At 40.0% G+C, this 19,355-nt stretch overlaps 2 long non-coding RNA genes across 2 annotated transcripts; both read left to right on the top strand.

The window, feature by feature from the left end:
• The first annotated feature begins 5,133 nt into the window (after window positions 1–5,133).
• Window positions 5,134–6,300, top strand: LOC143416497 (uncharacterized). The gene is made up of 2 exons (XR_013096880.1): window positions 5,134–5,466; window positions 6,052–6,300. It is a non-coding gene; the product is annotated as an uncharacterized LOC143416497 (long non-coding RNA).
• Window positions 6,301–12,539: 6,239 nt separating this feature from the next.
• On the top strand, window positions 12,540–14,695 carry LOC143417074 (uncharacterized). The gene is made up of 7 exons (XR_013097291.1): window positions 12,540–12,691; window positions 12,775–13,019; window positions 13,282–13,384; window positions 13,492–13,606; window positions 13,689–13,889; window positions 14,012–14,192; window positions 14,276–14,695. It is a non-coding gene; the product is annotated as an uncharacterized LOC143417074 (long non-coding RNA).
• The last annotated feature ends 4,660 nt before the right edge of the window (window positions 14,696–19,355 follow it).

Here is a 19,355-nt window from a genome sequence, read left to right as displayed (position 1 = left end):
AGGCGAGTGGCTCCAGCAGATCCCGGGAACAACATCAGAGATTTCTGTCCAGAAGAGCGCAGTCCTAGGAACAGCTAAGATAATGCGCAGGACCCTTAAGCTCCCAGGCCTCTGGTAGAGGACCCAAGCTTGAACTATAGACCGCCCACAGGCACGAGAGGGGAATTTTTACATTGTACTGTATTTTAAAGATAGTCATAGCCAACACGGTGACAAAAATCATAAATTTCAAGTGTAAGTACTCAACTCCAGTACATCAATGAAAAAATCAAATAAATCTTCATGTTGTGTCAATATTTAGAACTCGTTTCTACTAAGAACATCAACGAGGTGACCTTAAATCTTTAACATTTCAGGGCCAGTACAAATTTAAGGGCCCAGCTTTAAAGGATGGTACGCTATATAAGTGTGATGCAGTGTGGTCCTACCAAGAGGTGCGCAGGCTGGCAGTACTAACAACAGAAAAGAGAGTAATTTTAAGAGAACATCGCCATCCTAGCTGCCACAGAGTACTGCAAATTTAAAACTGTAAGTGTCCAACGTCTTGATAGATTCTCAATCATCCAGGAAAGTAAATCTCCAAAAGTTGATTCTGTTCATCTGGACGTAGCGTTTTGTGGGAGGAACATTTCGTCACTCATCCAAGTGACTTCTTCAGTCTCAGCTGACTGCAGGTTTCCCCAATCTTATAAACAGTACATTTGCATAATGACTGAAACCAGCCCACTGAAGGAACAATGGGCTGGGAGGTCAGTTCCTTAATCATAATTATGCAAATTCTCATGACCATTGATCAACAACCACTGATCAACAACCACTGATCAACAACCACTGACCAAAACCCACTGATCAAAGACCACTGATCAATGGCCATGAGTACCATTCACCGAGAATTGGGGAATGGCTGAAATCACAGCATTGTAAGATGGCGAAAGATGAGAAGATTTTGTCACTACTCAGTGATGAAAATACTTATGAGCCCCTGAAACGAAACCCAGGAAGTGGCTACAGGAAGAGGGTGATAGACTGTCTGAAGCAGTTAGAACAAGACAAGGCTATCGACTGGACCTCATACCACAGGCTGTACCCAGGGGAGTCTACACCAAGTCTGTATGGTTTACCGAAATTGCATAAACAGGGTGCACCTTTAAGACCGATTGTCTGCATGATCAACTCTGTCACCTATAACATCTCTAAGTTTCTGGCTTCGATCCTCAACCCGCTGGTGGGCAGCTCTGAACACCACATCCAGATCACCCTGGATTTTGTTGAGAAGGTGAGAGATGTCATTATGGAGACAGATGAAACCATGGTCTCGTACGACATAACTTCTCTCTTCACTTGCATCCCGGTCACGGAAGCATTGGAGGTAGTCCATAAGAGATTACACGATGACACCAACCTCAGCAACAGGACCACTCTCAGCATCGACCAAGTGTGTTTGCTTTTGGAACTGTGTCTTCATTCCACCTACTTCACAGACAAGGGTCAGTCCTACAGGCAGAAACATGGGTGTGCCGTGGGCTCCACAGTTTCACCCATCGTGGCCAATTTGTACATGGAAGAAGTGGAAAAGAGGGCCTTTCTATCCTACTCTGGAACACCACCAAGCCTTTGGTTCAGATATGTCGATGACACCTGGGTGAAAATCAAATCTGAGGACGTACTACACTTCATGGATCACATTAACTCGGTGGACCGACACATCAAATTCACCAGGAAGGATATGAAAAGTGGCAGGTTAGCCTTCTTAGACTGGGAGATTTCCATCAGTAATGGGGGACATCCCCACAGACACAGCGGCCAGGGAGGCAGAAGAACATCACATCAAGAAGGGCCTGAGTAAATGTGGTCAGTAGCGGTTTTAGATACGGGCGACACGGGCGGTTGCCCGGGGGCGGCATCGGGGTGGGGGGCGGCATCACGGGCATCGGCAAAAAAATAAATAAAAAATGCTCATACTCATGCCAGCGCATATTGGGAATGGCATAGGCACCGATCGGTTTTCTATCGCCCATTTGCTGGGAGTAAGGGTGCCCTTCATTTGCGAGGTGCGCCTGCTGCTTGCGGCGCAGAGAGCAGAGGGCGTGGCGGCGGGGGATTCTCTGAACGGCTGGAGCAGCATCTAATAACCAACTCGCAAAATAAAACAAAATAAAAACAAACCAACAAACATGAAAACACCAGACATTATGATACAGACTTATAATTTGCACCGATGGTTTTTCTAAATTCTATACTCGAAAAGTGAGCGCGAGAGCTCTCGGTGCGCCTGCTTGCTGCTGAAGTCAAAGTAAACTTTATTGTCATCTCCGCTACATACTGTCATGGTCCGTGGGGGTACCTGGAGGGTGTCTCCTTCTGTGGCTGCTGTACCATCCCTTTGGGGCGGGGACTTCGGTGCTTCAACTGAGCCTCAGCTGCGAGCAATCAGCTGGAGACCTACTTCAGCTGTCTTAACCGGCTCCTCTGTGCCAGTTTGTTCTACCCGTCTCGGTGGTAAATGACGTTTCCCTTTGTGGTTTTCCTTGTGTGACTTAGCTCTCGGAGTAATTTCTGTCTTCCCTTGGTACAGCGGAGTTCCTATCCTGGCTTTCACCTTACGGGGACAGTCCCTGCCTCCCAGCCTACTCGTCCGCTTGCCCTCCAACCCCCACGCTTCAGCTTGGGACCCTCCAGACCAGTGGACACTCTTTCAATGATGAAAAAAACGGAATCGTCTCGTATTCAGAGAAAATATTACGCATTTCGTATTGAGGTGAAAAGGAACACAGTTTGTCCCGGACTTCAGCTAGAATGGAAAAAGACACAAAGCTGGAGTTATTCTGTGTTTACGCTGCACAGCTGCCTCTTCTTCTCTCATCCTCTCACCCTCCCTCTCCTGTTTCTACTTCAATCATGAAACTGATCAATGATCAGCTGATCGGCTTTTCTCTCTTGTTTATTTATTGCCCACTTTGCGCCGAAAGAGGAAACCAGCGGATGTCGCGCTAAAAAACAGCAGCACTTTTAAGCTTGATCAGCTGTTGTTAGAATTTATTTAATATTAATTTCTAGTATCAGCTGATGTTGGCTGGAGCCACAGCTGTAAACCTGCTGGTCATGATATCGGTTTGGTTATGTGATGAGAGGGAAACATGAAGATGAAACCAGGAGATGTCCTTACTGAATCATCAGAGCTGTGATGGAGAAACAGGTTTACCTTTTAGTTAACATGAATGAGTTGAAGGGAAGTTATGAACTGTTTCTGAGAGACATATTACACCAGGATCCTTTTCTAAGTAGCTGACAGCTGGTAACTGTGCAGGGGCGGGTCTAGCAAAGTGTTGCCAAGAGTCCATGTAGGGAATTAAAAGGGAAAGGGGGGCACAAGGAAATGCTTTCTTATTCTCATTTAAAATGTCTCACTTTTAAAAAAATAATTATCTGAGTCTTACAACAAACAATTGATAGATTGATACATACAGGGAGTGCAGAATTATTAGGCAAATGAGTATTTTGTCCACATCATCCTCTTCATGCATGTTGTCTTACTCCAAGCTGTATAGGCTCGAAAGCCTACTACCAATTAAGCATATTAGGTGACGTGCATCTCTGTAATGAGAAGGGGTGTGGTCTAATGACATCAACACCCTATATCAGGTGTGCATAATTATTAGGCAACGTCCTTTCCTTTGGCAAAATGGGTCAAAAGAAGGACTTGACAGGCTCAGAAAAGTCAAAAATAGTGAGATATCTTGCAGAGGGATGCAGCAGTCTCAAAATTGCAAAGCTTCTGAAGCGTGATCATCGAACAATCAAGCGTTTCATTCAAAATAGTCAACAGGGTCGCAAGAAGCGTGTGGAAAAACCAAGGCGCAAAATAACTGCCCATGAACTGAGAAAAGTCAAGCGTGCAGCTGCCAAGAGGCCACTTGCCACCAGTTTGGCCATATTTCAGAGCTGCAACATCACTGGAGTGCCCAAAAGCACAAGGTGTGCAATACTCAGAGACATGGCCAAGGTAAGAAAGGCTGAAAGACGACCACCACTGAACAAGACACACAAGCTGAAACGTCAAGACTGGGCCAAGAAATATCTCAAGACTGATTTTTCTAAGGTTTTATGGACTGATGAAATGAGAGTGAGTCTTGATGGGCCAGATGGATGGGCCCGTGGCTGGATTGGTAAAGGGCAGAGAGCTCCAGTCCGACTCAGACGCCAGCAAGGTGGAGGTGGAGTACTGGTTTGGGCTGGTATCATCAAAGATGAGCTTGTGGGGCCTTTTCGGGTTGAGGATGGAGTCAAGCTCAACTCCCAGTCCTACTGCCAGTTTCTGGAAGACACCTTCTTCAAGCAGTGGTACAGGAAGAAGTCTGCATCCTTCAAGAAAAACATGATTTTCATGCAGGACAATGCTCCATCACACGTGTCCAAGTACTCCACAGCGTGGCTGGCAAGAAAGGGTATAAAAGAAGAAAAACTAATGACATGGCCACCTTGTTCACCTGATCTGAACCCCATTGAGAACCTGTGGTCCATCATCAAATGTGAGATTTACAAGGAGGGAAAACAGTACACCTCTCTGAACAGTGTCTGGGAGGCTGTGGTTGCTGCTGCACGCAATGTTGATGGTGAACAGATCAAAACACTGACAGAATCCATGGATGGCAGGCTTTTGAGTGTCCTTGCAAAGAAAGGTGGCTATATTGGTCGCTGATTTGTTTTTGTTTTGTTTTTGAATGTCAGAAATGTATATTTGTGAATGTGGAGATGTTATATTGGTTTCACTGGTAAAAATAAATAATTGAAATGGGTATATATTTGTTTTTTGTTAAGTTGCCTAATAATTATGCTCAGTAATAATCAGCTGCACACACAGATATCCCCCTAAAATAGCTCAAACTAAAAACAAAGTAAAAACTACTTCCAAAAACATTCAGCTTTGATATTAATGAGTTTTTTGGGTTCATTGAGAACATGGTTGTTGTTCAATAATAAAATTATTCCTCAAAAAAACAACTTGCCTAATAATTCTGCACTCCCTGTATATACCATCAGAACAGTGTACATCACTGTCACAACAGTGTTTATTTTCATTCAAAGGCTTTATGATTTTTCCTATAATGGTGGGCTGGTCTCTACACAGCAAATTCAAAAGTGTTAAATTTTTTGGTGTTAATAGTCTCCTTGCAAAAGTAGAGTTAATTTTACTCTAAGCAGAGTCACATTCTTTTAATGTAACTCTGAGGTGTAAAATGATAGTAGTTAAAATCGAGTGTTAAAAATGAGTGTTTCTATTTCAAATCTGGAGGTGTTACAATGGAAACATTAACTCTTGACCTCTTAACTCTGAACTCCTAGAGGGGCTATGACACCAAGAGAGTAAATTCACAGACTCCGCCCCCAGCACGGCTCCAATCGAAGCTGAAGTGAAGCCGTTTCAGAACATTTTGCTCTACATATTTGAGTTGTTTGCCATGCTTGGTAAGTCATTTTTTCAAAGATTGTTTCAATTGTTATTAGCTTTTACTTCTGTGGCTCTTTGGAGTTGAGACAAAGCTGTGTGAAAGGCATTAGCCATGTTGCTCGCTGATAGCATAATATTCTGTTTTAGCTAGCTAAAGGTATTGTTTGCGGGCAAATACCACAGCCTTGAAAAAAAGCTTGCATGTGAATTTTCAGTCAAACTTTTGGTCAAATACACCTAAAACAATGTGTAGAATGTGAAATGTTGGTATAATGGTGCTACTTGAAGCCTGAAAACGATCGCCCATAAAAAAAAAATAAAAAAACGAGCAAACAGCAGTAGCTGACGTCCTGACTGGATTCTACGTTAGCATAGATCCCTCCAGAGTTTTGTGCACACGGTTTAGGTAAAAATGAAAAAGGTTGAGGTTTTACATTTAGTTCAGTATTACCTGTTGCCTGTGTCCTTGTCTTTTGGGAAAATACTTTACACAAGTAATGGCTCAAAGAGGATTCCTTTTTTTTTTACTGTGCTGCAATTGTTTACTGGATTATTTGTGCCGTTAATTAGTGTCAACTAATTTTTATTCAATCTCCACACAGGATATGCTTGTGAAGATGGAATATGGGGGAGAGCAGAAGTGCGTTGAAGTTCCACAAAGTGATGAATGAAGGACATGCATATTGTATTGAAGAAATAAGTGATGAGAATGCTGTTATTTGCATTTACCATGTCAGACCTTTTGATAAACAAAATTCTAATGAAAGTGAGAACATGTATACTGTTACATCTTTCAGAAAATGTTTTGAAATTGTGGTGCACAGTTCAGAATAAATGTTTTCCAAAAACCATTGCATCTTTTTAGTAAATGTTTATTTCCAAAAGAAATTTCTAGAAGTTCAGAACAGTAAAATTCCCGCTTTTTAGAATGAATTAGAAGATAACTCTTACGTAGTTAAACTAAAATACTCTTTGAGAGTTAATATATAAACTCTTAACACCAAGTGTTAAATTATCAACTCCAGACAGATTTGGTGTTTAACACTAAATCAGAGTTAACGTACCAACTCTCCAAAAAGAGTTAAATTAACACTCTCTGGTGTGGACCCATATAGACACTTTAATAGTGTTGAAATCAAATCCGACAGTGTTAATTTGGACATGCTGGATTTGCTGTGTAGTCAAAATGCCCGGGAGGATTTTTTTGTCCCAGTCCAGCCCTGTATGCAGCTCATCTGCAGTCTGGTGTTACCTACATCTTCCTATTCAGAAGGCAGAATTTCCGAGTTCTGAGTACAATCGAAAGCACCACGACTGCAGTTTTTGTGTTGGATGTAAAAAGCAGGCTAGGATAGAATCAGGCGTGGGATTTCTCTCGTGGAAATGTGCACATTATTTTTTCCTTTCTATTGGTAGGTGGCACAGTGCACTTGTGGCAAGTAAGCAAGCTAGAAGACTGGCAATCTTGCTGGGTATCCAGTTACGGAAGCAACACATTAACAAGAGAATTCTGAGTAAAACCAAAGTTACTCTCCCTAGTAACTAGTTACTCTGAAAGTAACGAGTAACTTGAAGTAACTGAGTTACTTTTGATAGAAGTAACTAGTAATGTAACTAAGTTACTAATTTAAAGTAACTTACCCAACACTGCTCCCAACTCATCAAATGTGTGACGCATGGTCAGGCTCCCTCTGCTTCACTTATCGACGCGCAGGGTACCCCCCTCGCGCCGGGAATTGAAGTGAAGGGTCCTCCTATTGAATACTATAGAGCTCCTTAAACGTTGTTTATTGACGACAAGAGATTGCCGCAGAAGTGCCTGTTGTCAGTATATTTAGACATTTTCCAAATTATATTGTAACGACCTATACTGAACACAATAAATTATATAATGCAGGCAACTACCTGAGAGAAAATTACTGCAGATACAACTAATTACAGGCTATTACGTTATTGCATTGATGCAGTGAGTGATGTATGCTGGGTAATGGCACAGCTAGCGATTGGGTGAATTTATTGCACCGGTTTTATAAACTGTTCTACAATCCTTTTCATATTTGGAAATCCATTTACATTTTAACCTGTCGATCATTCTGCTACAGCTGTAACATATCTTCTCCAACTTACGCAGTCATTTTACCATCTGCTTTGGATAATCACGCTCTTATGTATTAAATTAAATTAAATTAAATTAAATTAAATTAAATTAAACAAATAAAAAAGAACAGCTTTTTTATTAGGCAAAACATTTTCGGTGCTGTTAAAGAATTCACAGCGACTCACTTGTTTATTTTTGAGAAAGATTTTTATTTTTATCATATTATATGAGCGGCAGTGACGTCACCGCACTCGATCGTACCACAGGTAAGTAAGAATCTGAATCTATAGATTTTTAAAAATTATTTTTCTTATTTACAACTAAAAAAAAGCTGAAACCGTGAGCTCACAAAGTTGCTTTTAGCAGTTCTATGGGTTAAGATGAGCAATTTCGTGGAACAGCGAATGACTTAACATTTAATTGCATATATGTTGCCACACCACATGTGCTGTAAGCTAGCTAAATTAGTTTCTGTTAGCCAATCAAGTCAAGCTTATCATATATCATCATCCAGGGTACAGCGAAGTGTGTGCTGACGTTTGCTGTTGTTGCCACTTTGTAAAGTTTGAGGGTTCTAATAAGGGTCAGTGTTGCCAGATTGGGTTGATGCTCAAAATCAAGATAGACGTTATCTATCAATCTAGCTCTCTCTTTCTGGCTCTCTCTCTCGTTCTCGATAAAAAACTTAATAACAGCATTACGTAATCATTAAATAGCAGACTGGTCATCTATGCTGCAAATGCAAATGAAATACAAATGGACAGTAAACAAGGCTTATCTAAATCATTACAAAAGGATGTAATGTATATATTTATTTATAAGGTGCTTCTGAATTCTGAATACTTTTTTTCGATCCCCTCGATGACATGCTTGGTGAGCTGAAGCAAGAGGAAGCTCCAGTACCAGTGAAGCCACCTGAACCAACAGTAAAATGGAAAAAAAGAGACAAAGATGGAAACCAACTCTATGCGAGGCCAAGATCAATTACATAAGGGTCAGTACTCTTTCATACAAGATAACTTGAAGATATACATATTACGGACACAAATCCATAAATTTAATGTATTAATTAATTGAAATATCTCTAAAGAGAAACAGGAAAGTCATTTGTTTGTTTTGACACAAAAGCACATTAAATAAACCACAGAACTGTCTCATAAAACTGAATGCTCCCCCTAGCAAGTATGGCATTCATTACATTATGTTAGTGCAGTAACAAAATGTGGCTGACAGTTACCTCTTCACAAGGAATTTGGTAAAAGATATTGGTACTTGGCAACACAGTGGCACAGCAAAAAATGTCCTGATTTCAATTCCATTATCAGACCAGGGTCTTTGCGTGTAGAGTTTGCGTGTTCTTCCCTTGTTTCTCTGCTCGCAGGTTATCTGGTTTACTCCTACAGGCCTGAGATGTGGAGTTTGGCTAACTGGTGATTCTAAATTGTTTCTGTGTTATAAATGTGGATTTGATTTGTGTTTTTGATATGCCATTGATGTTTTATACAGCTGGCCACAGTCAGAAGACCAATTCTACCACTAATAACAGTCACTGTGAGGTGGCATTTGCCCCAGGGACTGTTGGTATGTACTCCACTGTGTCTTCACTAGACCAAAGCAGTATGTTCATGTGTTTGCAGCAATTGCTAGCATGTTTATAGCCATCAAGCTTTACTCTCATAGCTACTCTGTCCATTACACTTTTATAATTTAATCAATTTTAATAGAAATATTGTTTTTGTTTTTTAACAGAGCACTTTCTACAAGAACTCCAGAGCTCACTGAATGATTCTTCAGACGATCAACATGAAGCACCACCACCAAAAACTCCTCTTCTGGCTTCCTTGAACTGGAGCACAAGAAAAACTCTTTTTTCATAGAGTTGGAGGGCCAAAAGAATGACCCCATCTGGTGAATACAATGGCAGCTCAAGAAAGTGTATCGGAGCATATATGCCAACAATGTGGGAGCAATCCAGCTGTGCTTCGTTGTCGTGACTGTCTACCACGCCCCCTTTTTTGTGATAATTGTGATGTCATCATGCACACCAGATATGTCCTTCACAATAGACGTGCCATGACGGATTCTTCGAGCCATTGCCTCCAACAACTTACATTGTAAATTAGACTCTTTGCCATGATGGTAAGTTCTGTGACTAAACTTATTATGTTTACTGTTTACACATTTCCCTTACGCTCTCTCTCTCTCTCTCTCTCTCTCGCTCTCTCTCTCTCTCTCATTTTTTAAAAATGTTGATGCTTCCTCAGCTCCTAACTACACTGTTAGCTGTCAGCTGTTAAGTTTTTTTTATTGTTTCAAGTAAGGCTCAGTCGGTCCTACCATATCTTAGTCTCATTTCAATGTTTTACTTCCTAGTTAATACAACTTATTTAAATCATATGTTACGCATACATGTTGACTTCTTTAGCACAGCTTGTACCTGTGGAGAGCCCAGTCAGAATCTGTGGCTGTCCACCAGAGTGTTTGAGGGTCAGACCAGGAAAGGTTGTTGCTGTGGTCACAATGAATGGTAAGAAGAACTTAATTTTGTCCTGACTGAAAACCATCTGTAAACAATTCACCTAAAACTAAACCTTCACAAGCGTGGTTGCAGTATGTCTGTAACTGTTGGCATGATGACATTGTATATAATTTGGATTATTTATTTATCTTGTCAAGATCCATGTCATGATTGTAAATTGTTTAAGCTGTACATTACTGTTTGTTTTTTGTAGTCGACGTTTTGGTGCTTTTATTTTCGCGTATCGAGGCTTGCTTTGATTACGTATGCAGTGACGTTCGAGGCCTCGCGGCAGTCCGTACCACGTGACTTTTGTTCAGGGACTGGTTCACTGGTTCGCGCCAGATTCGAAATAAAATGGGCAGAAAAACAGATGATTCCCCATCACACTTCTGGAATTGGATTACGTACGTGCTACATAGTTACTTGTGCATTTCTTCTTCGATGGAACCAGCAAGGAAGAGATGTTTTTTTTTTTTAAATTTTGTCTCTCCTAATAAAGTATGCACACAGTAATAAATATCACAAATGATAAACACCATAAATAAACAACACTACACATCCTATAATCTGATTTCTGTCTTTTAGCTTATTAAAAAGTGAAGCACCAAACACTAGTTTGTGTCATTATAAGCATGATTACACAGGTACTAGGAGCGGGTTTTGATTATCGATTAAAATCGATTCTAGCTTGGATAACGTGATATCGATTCATTAAAATCCTAAATCGATTTTTAATATAAATATTACTACATTTCAACCACCACCAAACAGCTAAAACAGTAAATGAGAGGAGGTACACCGATTCTGCACAAAGACGTAAACACAAGGCGCGGACCTGACGGATCAGAATCAGTGAGATGTCGCCTTTCTCACCAGACAGCACGGACACGGTCGGGGCTGAAAGCCGACAGTTCACTGATTCTGATCCGTCGGCGGGTCCGTGCTTCGTGTTTACGCCTTTTTTGCGCTGATTCCGAAGCTGCAGGTTTTATTTCTCTTCAAACAATATTGACCGAACCAGCAGAAAAAGGAGATCCAAACTACGCTTCACATAAACATCGCCATGAATTTCCTCTGACTTTTGCTGTTTTGCTTTCACCAGGATAAAATCACACTTCATGCACAGCTTTCTCTCTCTCTCTCTCTCTCTCTCTCACACACACACACACACAGTATACTTCAAGAACAGTTTCCCGTCTAAAAATCTGTTTTCTGCATTATTCGCTTGTTTGTTACGCATAAGACCTCCGTTGTTTGTCAGCCGCTGTTCTTTCCCATTTAAATACTTCCGAAAAGAAAACCTAATTTCTGCCGTTCAATAGGCTACTAAAATAATTTAAACTTTTTAACATTATGCAAAATTGCAAAACGCTAAGGTGTGTCTCTAATAAAACCTCTATTTGCTCTGCTTCAATTCAGCAGCATCAGGTAATGTTCATTTGTTGATTAATGGTTTTCTTTCGGTTTTGATCTACTTTTTTATAAAATCGTTTTTCTGTTTTAGCCTCAGCTATGTTGACACAAAGGCATCTGCTGTGATGCTTACACATTAGATAAAGTCTCGAAAGTGTCAGCTTTCTTTTTATAGTTATACAAATATGCAAATGTACTGATCTATGATCTGAATTATACTATTGACTGACTGTCTGAGGCTGACAGTTACACAATCATACCAAAACGCTGTTCTGATACTTTCCACTTTCTCTTTTGTATCACACATACTGAGACAATATTCGGGATAAATAACCAAGAAAACAATTTATTTATTCAGTTTAGAGGTTTATACATCATTATAATCACAGAGCCCGCTTCACTTGAATTGTCCACTTGATGGCGCAGTAGAGCAAATTAATCATCACAATGCTTCGAACCATGAGTCGACCAATTGGGTGGAAAGCTTCAGTTCATCATGAGGCTTCATCTCACCATCACTACCAATTTGTAGTCTTCCTTTAAAGCTCGCTCCGCCCCTTTTCCACCTCTTGGCTCCTTAATCAAGGGACTGGAACAGCTGCAACTAAGGTAACTCAGAAAACAAAAGATTAATCATACATAACAGTGTAAACTAAAATGTGCGTGCTTATTTTAGAGTGCAGTGTTATGTGGATATGTGAATGAATTCTAAACCAAAACCAGTTATTTATTGTCCTGTAAATAAATTCCTATATTTAAAGAAAGACAAATGTGAATGCAATGTTACTTATAAGCCTCTACACTAACATGGTGGGTATTACCACTGTGTGGCTATAAGTGCAGCCATCACAGGATGTTACCTGCAAGTATTGGCCATATCTTGAAAGAGTAACAAAAAGCTGTCCAGAGCTCCAGCACCTTCTTAGCATGAAGCCATTTCTTTCAGTCTTTCATGCTAAAGCCCATGATTTCAAATGTGAGGTATGAAATTCTGACTTTAATAACTTTATCTGAACACTTGCACATCAACATTTTGTGTACTTTGTATTTTATCTGTGTGTGTATGTGCATCTGTGTGTGTGTTTTTTCCTGGTGAAATGGAGTGGAGCATATCAAGATGAGGCTGGTTTGACTCTGGGTGAGGAGGTGGAGCAGTGTAATGCCTTTTTGTCAAGGATTGCAGTTACCACAAAACATATGTCCAAAGCAGGTGAGAAGGCAAATGCTGCACTAGTTATATTTAAGTGTCTAATTATGACGAAAGTGGTAACATTACGTTTTCTGTGTTTGCAGGATGGAGGGACATGCTAACTCAGCAGCGCAGATACTGAAGGACCCGTCCCATCCTGGCAACAAACTGTTCCAACTTCTGCAATCTGGTAGAAGGTTCCGCATCATCCGGGCAAGGACAGAGAGACTCAAGAGGAGCTTCTATCCCCAAGCCATCCGGGCCCTAAACACACACACCCGCCCTCTCACATCATCTATAACTGACTGAGACAGGACTCTCTTCCAGACACTCTAAACCCAGGCACAATGTACATTTCAAATTACTTTAACTTTAAATATGTTTATATTGTCTATCCTGTAAAATAGTCAGATGTCTATTCATATTAATGTACAGAATTCACCTGCTTGCTGCTACTACTGCACATTCACCCAGTGTATATACTATATATATATATATATATATATATATATATATATATATATATATATATATATATATATAATGTTCTTCCTCTACACCCCCCCCCCCCCCCCCCCCCCAATTTTTGCACATGTCGAGGGGCGTGTTAGGCTACATTTCACTGTGTGTTATACTTGTATAACTTTGGCCATGCGCTGGAATCAACAAAAGCTAGAGCAGCTGGCCCCCTCTCTGACCCATCGATATCAGAAGGTAATGGTATTGGTACTTTATTTTTAGATGCTTACTCCTCTGTGTTCAAATTATTTGGAGTAAACATGTGTTTTTTGTTTGTTTGTTTGTTTTTTAATCTCAAATAGGCCACAAAAGCTCTTCTATCCCAGCTTCAGAACCTGGAGTCCTTAAAAGTCCAATTAGCAGTGACTGACAGTCAACTGGATGAATGGGTCAGTGATGTAAAGGAGTGGGCAGAAGGTGAGCATAAACTGATTCAAAAATGTGATGCAATTGCACAATGACTTTTTGTAAGTGCAGCTGTCTTATTTCTTCTAAGCAGCAACAACAAGGACAAGTGATGTTGATCCTTTAGTGAGCAGAATTCAAGTGCTCGTAGCGAGCATAAACAGACGATCCCAGCGTCTTTATAAAGACACCAGTGGAAATAAAGCCCGTGCCAAGATTTGTCGCAAGATCCGAGAGGAGAAAGGAATCTTGACTTCTGCTGTGGAAAAAATGCTGTGGCAGCGAGCACACAGCGGTAGTTGTACAAATATGTTGTCTACTTTCAGCATATCTGACATATAATGAAACCCTAAGCTTCAGGTGTTAACCTAAAATCATTTACAACTTCAGACGTTCTTTGTGAATTGTGCATTTCAGACTCTGTCAGCCTTACAACAAAGAGAAGGGCATTTGATATCATCATGGCAATAAGAAGACTTTTCCAAGGAGGAAAAGAAGATCCTTGTTAGAGAGATGGACCATCACTGGAAATCTCTTTCAAAATATGATAATACCCTGAAAGAGCTGTCCCGCCTGTTTTCCAGTGAGATATTTAAACGTATGTATTTAAGTAATGCATACAAAACACTGACTGTTTCTGAAGACAGTAAAGCAGACTAAATTATATGTTCTGTTTTTAAGGTTCGCATTGTGGCCTAAGTGAGGAGGGTTTGAGAGGTCTACAGAGCATCATCCTCAGAAAACGACATAATGTGAAACAAAACAAGCTGCACGCAAGACAGTGTTATATGCAAGTTTTGTCAGGAGCAGAGAACATTAACCTTGATCATACTTCCGATGATGACTTTTACAGTGACTCTGAATCTTCTGATTAAAGTCGGTAATAAATCAGTTTGTCTTCAAACTTATATCAACTTCCTACCTAGTAGGTTTAATGCTGGGGACCCAAATTTTTTCATGTCTGCCATAGAACAGTCATTGACAGTGCATTCCCAAGACTTCATCACATCAATGCATATAGTTTTTTACAATTACAGCTGGCACATTTTTATTTAATGTCATTCGTAGAGCCTGTTACACTTTAAACATGCATTTTGGTAATACAGAACAGTAGACTGGTATGTATCAGAGGGAGATTTTGTACTTTTTACATTTTTGTCATGTTAAGTTACTGTAATATATTTTTGGCTCATGGAATTTACAAGACATATTGAAATGTGATTGATAGAACTTTGTAAGCAAATTTCAAGTATGCTTGTCACAGGTGATATTTTTCATTCTTGAGTATCTTGATGTACATGTTAAGTATATTTTCATGGTATGTATCATTAGTATCAACAGTATCAATAATGTTAGAGTGCATTAGTAGTACTTGTGCTTATTTTTTAAAATAATCATACTACAGTACAGTAGGCAGTTCAGCTGATTATGTCACAACAACCCTGATCCACAAATTAACTTTTGGATATTGTTAAGGCAAATGTTCTAAAACACTTCTTCAGTAAAGACTCAGAGAAGAGAAACACACAGAACTTCTTGCTAGCAAGGGCAGCCTCCAGACTGAGAGACTCGCGCTGAGAAACTGCCCCGGTCTTTATTTATACTTCAGTGAGCGTTTGTTCTTTACATTGGAATGTGGAGTTGTACGTGTGTGTGTGTGTGTGTGTGTGTGTGTGGGGTCAGAGTGTGGCCCCATAAACGACTTCCCTTAACCTGCTGGTCTGGAAAATCCAACAGTTCATCTATATGTAAAGAAGCACTTAAACTAAAACTGACATAGCTACGTTAATCCTACCGTAAAACAATAAGACAAGGTACGACCTCTCTCATGCTCCTAGGATGTGGGGGTGAACACCCTAGAATGTTACAGACCTCCTAGGATGAGACATTCTTTCAATATGCCACCAACTATATACTTCTACACACAAATGATTACATGCAGCATTCTACCATATGCAAACTTATATCACTAAAAGATTATACTGACTACTAAATACAATTTTCCATTGACAGATATATAACGTTTTTTGTTTAGTTCCAGTTGTACAGCGATGTGCTCAACCATATTTTTTTCAAATTTACTGTCTTAATTGATCCAGTGGTTACTAGGCCTACAGTGTGTTGGGGTGGACCAACATCATTGTCATTTTATCCCCACCGAATTTCCTGAAATTGTCTGTATCACTGTAGTTTATTTATTTTTTTGAGATTACCAATGAACACAATCAAATAAAGCTGAAAAATAACTGTCAGTTTGATGTTTTCATGCAGTTTCAATGGATCATTTTGTCACTACAGTTAAAATTTAGCGACATTTATGTTTCCATGACAAAGACATAAGACACATTTCTGTTTAATACAGTTATGACTGTAGACTTGATATGTAACAACTGAAAATGACTGCAGATTATGTAAGTAATTTGTGAAAAAGAATGTAGAAATCTATTTTAAAAACAAAAACAATTTCTTATTATGCAACCCTTTCAATACTACAGCCCACACCAGATGAAATTTAGCTATTTGTGACACATGCAGCACATAAATTTATTCCACAAAAGGACTAGATGGATGGCCAATATGAGGAAAGGCAGTCTGGAAACTTCATCAGGAGGACAAATTGTTGTGTGCATCAACTTCACCGTGTCTTTTGGTCTTTTATCAAAAGCTATTTGCCATTTTTTAGTTTCTTTTAAAGTTCTTGATTAGGTTTAGGGATTAAAGACCAAATCCAGATTATAATATTAAAATATTGTGACACATCATCGGTAGTGGGCCTTGGATTCATTGGGCGTTTTGGCCCTTACCAGTAGACACCCTCATAAATGGAGGCCCTGCCAGGGTTGATCAGGCCCCGGGGTGTGTCACTGGTTGATGTGAAATTGTTATTTCTCTCCTACTTTTTTCTGTTTAGTTTTCCACAATTTATTTTCTTCTATCAATTCACTGCAAAACGAGAAGTAATATTTAGTTCTTTAGTACTTAAAGAGCCTCACTTCTTAAAGAGATAGAAAAGGTGAAAGAGAAAAGTAAGAGAAAAGAGATAAGATAGGAGAGAGGAGAGCTGGAAGTGGGGCATCTGATCTGGCATCCCATACCTCCCTGCCCGGATCAGGCTGTACCCTCTACCTCTCCACTGCCTCCCACAAACAGGAAAAAGAGGTGAAGGGAGAAGAGCAGAACGTTTTTACATTCCTCCCTTATGTTTCACTACCATGAGGTTAACTGCACAGCCCCAGGAGGCCCTGAGACAGCTGGATCAGTCAACAAGGCTTCTGGTTTATCACAGTACAAATTATAGTGTTAGGTTTTCTACCCTTTTGATGCCCTCTGCTTAGGTAGCTCCACCACGGTTTGATCAGTTCTGGGCATGTGTGTCACGGCTAGCTGACTGCCCAAGTGATCTCAGCCCTCTTTAACCACAGCCAGTGAATCGCCCACTCAGCAGTGTTAGCTAATTTTCTTATAGCCTGCCGCAGCACCTGTCCTCTGGCTCCAATCTCTTTAAGCAGTTTTGCTGTTGTACTGGCCCCTAACCCTAAATTTTAATAATAATAATAATAACTTTATTTATAAAGCGCTTTCAAACAAAGTGCTGTACAACTGTTTAAAACTAAAGAGATAAAAAAAAAAATAATAATAATAAAAAGCGATACATAGCAATACACGTAAAAGACACAATACAAGTTAAAAACAGTACGAATTTAAAAACTAAAAGCCATAGAATTAAGACTTGTAAGATAAGGTGAACAAATGTGTCTTCAGCTTAGTTTTTTTTTTTTTTTTTTTTTTTTTTAGCTTAGTTTTAAAAACCTCCACGGAGCATGCCTGCCTAACATCTTGAGGGAGGTTGTTCCACAGAAACGGGGCACGAAAAGAAAAAGCACACTCTCCAATTGTCTTTTTTCTGGCTCTAGGAACCTTTAGAAGGCCAGAGTCCTGAGATCGGAGAGCACGGGATGGAACGTAAAGATGTAAAAAGGTCGGAGAGGTATGAAGGTGCCAGTCCGTTTAAAGCCTTGTAGGTGAGCAGCAGGACCTTAAAATCTGCTCGAACCTGACAAGGTAGCCAATGCAGAGATCTCAGAACAGGACTAATGTGCTCAAATTTCCCAGTTCTTGTTAAAATGCGAGCAGCTGCATTTTGCACCATCTGTAGACCTCTAAAACTTTTCTTTGGTAGCCCAGAAAGAAGAGCATTACAATAATCAATACGTGAGGACACAAATGCATGGACAAGAACCTCTGCAGTGTCGCTTGACAAAACTTGTCTGATTCTGGCGATGTTCCTCAAATGATAAAAGGCGGTCTTTGTTATCTCTTTTACATGAGACTCGAAAGAGAGCACCACGTCAAACCACACGCCCAAGTTTTTTACCTTGTCCCTATGACACTGTCATCAATTCTCAAGATTAAATTTTGGGACAAGTGCTGAAATTTGTGTGGCCCAATGACCATCAACTCTGTTTTATCAGTATTTAGGAGCAAGAAATTATCCGATAACCAGCCCTTAATTGCAGATAGACAAGATTCTAGTTTAGAGACTTCAGCACAATTTCCAATGGTTACAGGAACATAAAGCTGCAGGTCATCAGCGTAAAAATGAAAGGTTACATTAAAAGAGCGTAAAAGAACACCAAGAGGCAGCAGGTACATAGAAAACAGCAATGGTCCAAGTACAGAGCCCTGAGGGACCCCATGCCTCACTGCACAGGTCTCAGAGAGATCATTTTTAAAACTAACAGTCTGAGACCTCCCAGACAAGTAAGATCTCAGCCACGATAAAACATTTCCTGTAATTCCAATAAAATGTTCAAGCCTATCTAATAAAATGCAGTGATCCACAGTGTCAAACGCAGCACTTAGATCCAGCAGTAATAAAACTGAAGTGCGATCGTTGTCTGCATTTACCAGCAGATCATTTACCACTTTTACTAAAGCTGTTTCTGTGGAGTGATTTGGTCTAAAAGCAGACTGAAATGGTTCAAACAGATTGCTTGTTGACAAATGCTCAGTGAGCTGCTTAAAAACCACTTTTTCAAAGATTTTAGATAAAAAAGACAGATGTGAGATAGGTCTATAGTTTACGACCATATCAACATCCAGTCCAGGCTTTTTTAAGATTGGCACTACCACAGCTGATTTAAAACATTCAGGAAAGACTCCGGTCGTCAGTGAAGTATTTAAAAGAAACAGAATGTAGGGTCCTAATGCTGACCACAGTTCCTTTGTAGCCCAGGCTGGTAGAGGATCCAAAGAACAGGTTGTACATCGAGCTGCTTTTACAACCTTAGTTAATCCATACAGGGAAATAACCTCGAAGTCAGAAAATAGTTTATCAGCACCAACAGGCAAAGCAGCAGAGTAGTCTAATGAAAAGCTTGAGGAGGGAGTAATCTGATTCCTAAGTGTTTCAGCCCTGTCTCTGAAAAACATAAGTAAGTCATGAGCTGTCAAATTAGAACAGCAGAGAGTTGACTTACTCTCTGTAAGTTGGGACACTGTGTTGAAAAGGAGTTTTGAGTTATGTTTATGACTCATGATAAGATTTGAGAAATAATTAGCTTTCGCTGCCGACATCGCTGATTGAAAAGAAGACAGTGAGTCCTTCCAAGCCTGGAGAAATACTTCTAGTCTGGAAGATCTCCAGTGACGCTCTGCTTTTCTACAATTTCTTCTCAAGTTCAAGAGTTCCTCATTTAGCCAAGGCATAGGGTTCCTTTTTTTGACATTTCGACTTCTTTACGGGAGCAACAGAGTCCAG

The sequence above is a fragment of the Maylandia zebra genome, linkage group LG3 (genome assembly GCF_041146795.1).
Source record: "Maylandia zebra isolate NMK-2024a linkage group LG3, Mzebra_GT3a, whole genome shotgun sequence".
Classification (NCBI taxonomy): Eukaryota; Metazoa; Chordata; class Actinopteri; order Cichliformes; family Cichlidae; genus Maylandia; species Maylandia zebra.
The sequence above is the reverse complement of the archived record's forward strand: the minus strand, read 5'-3'. Positions and strand labels throughout refer to the sequence as shown.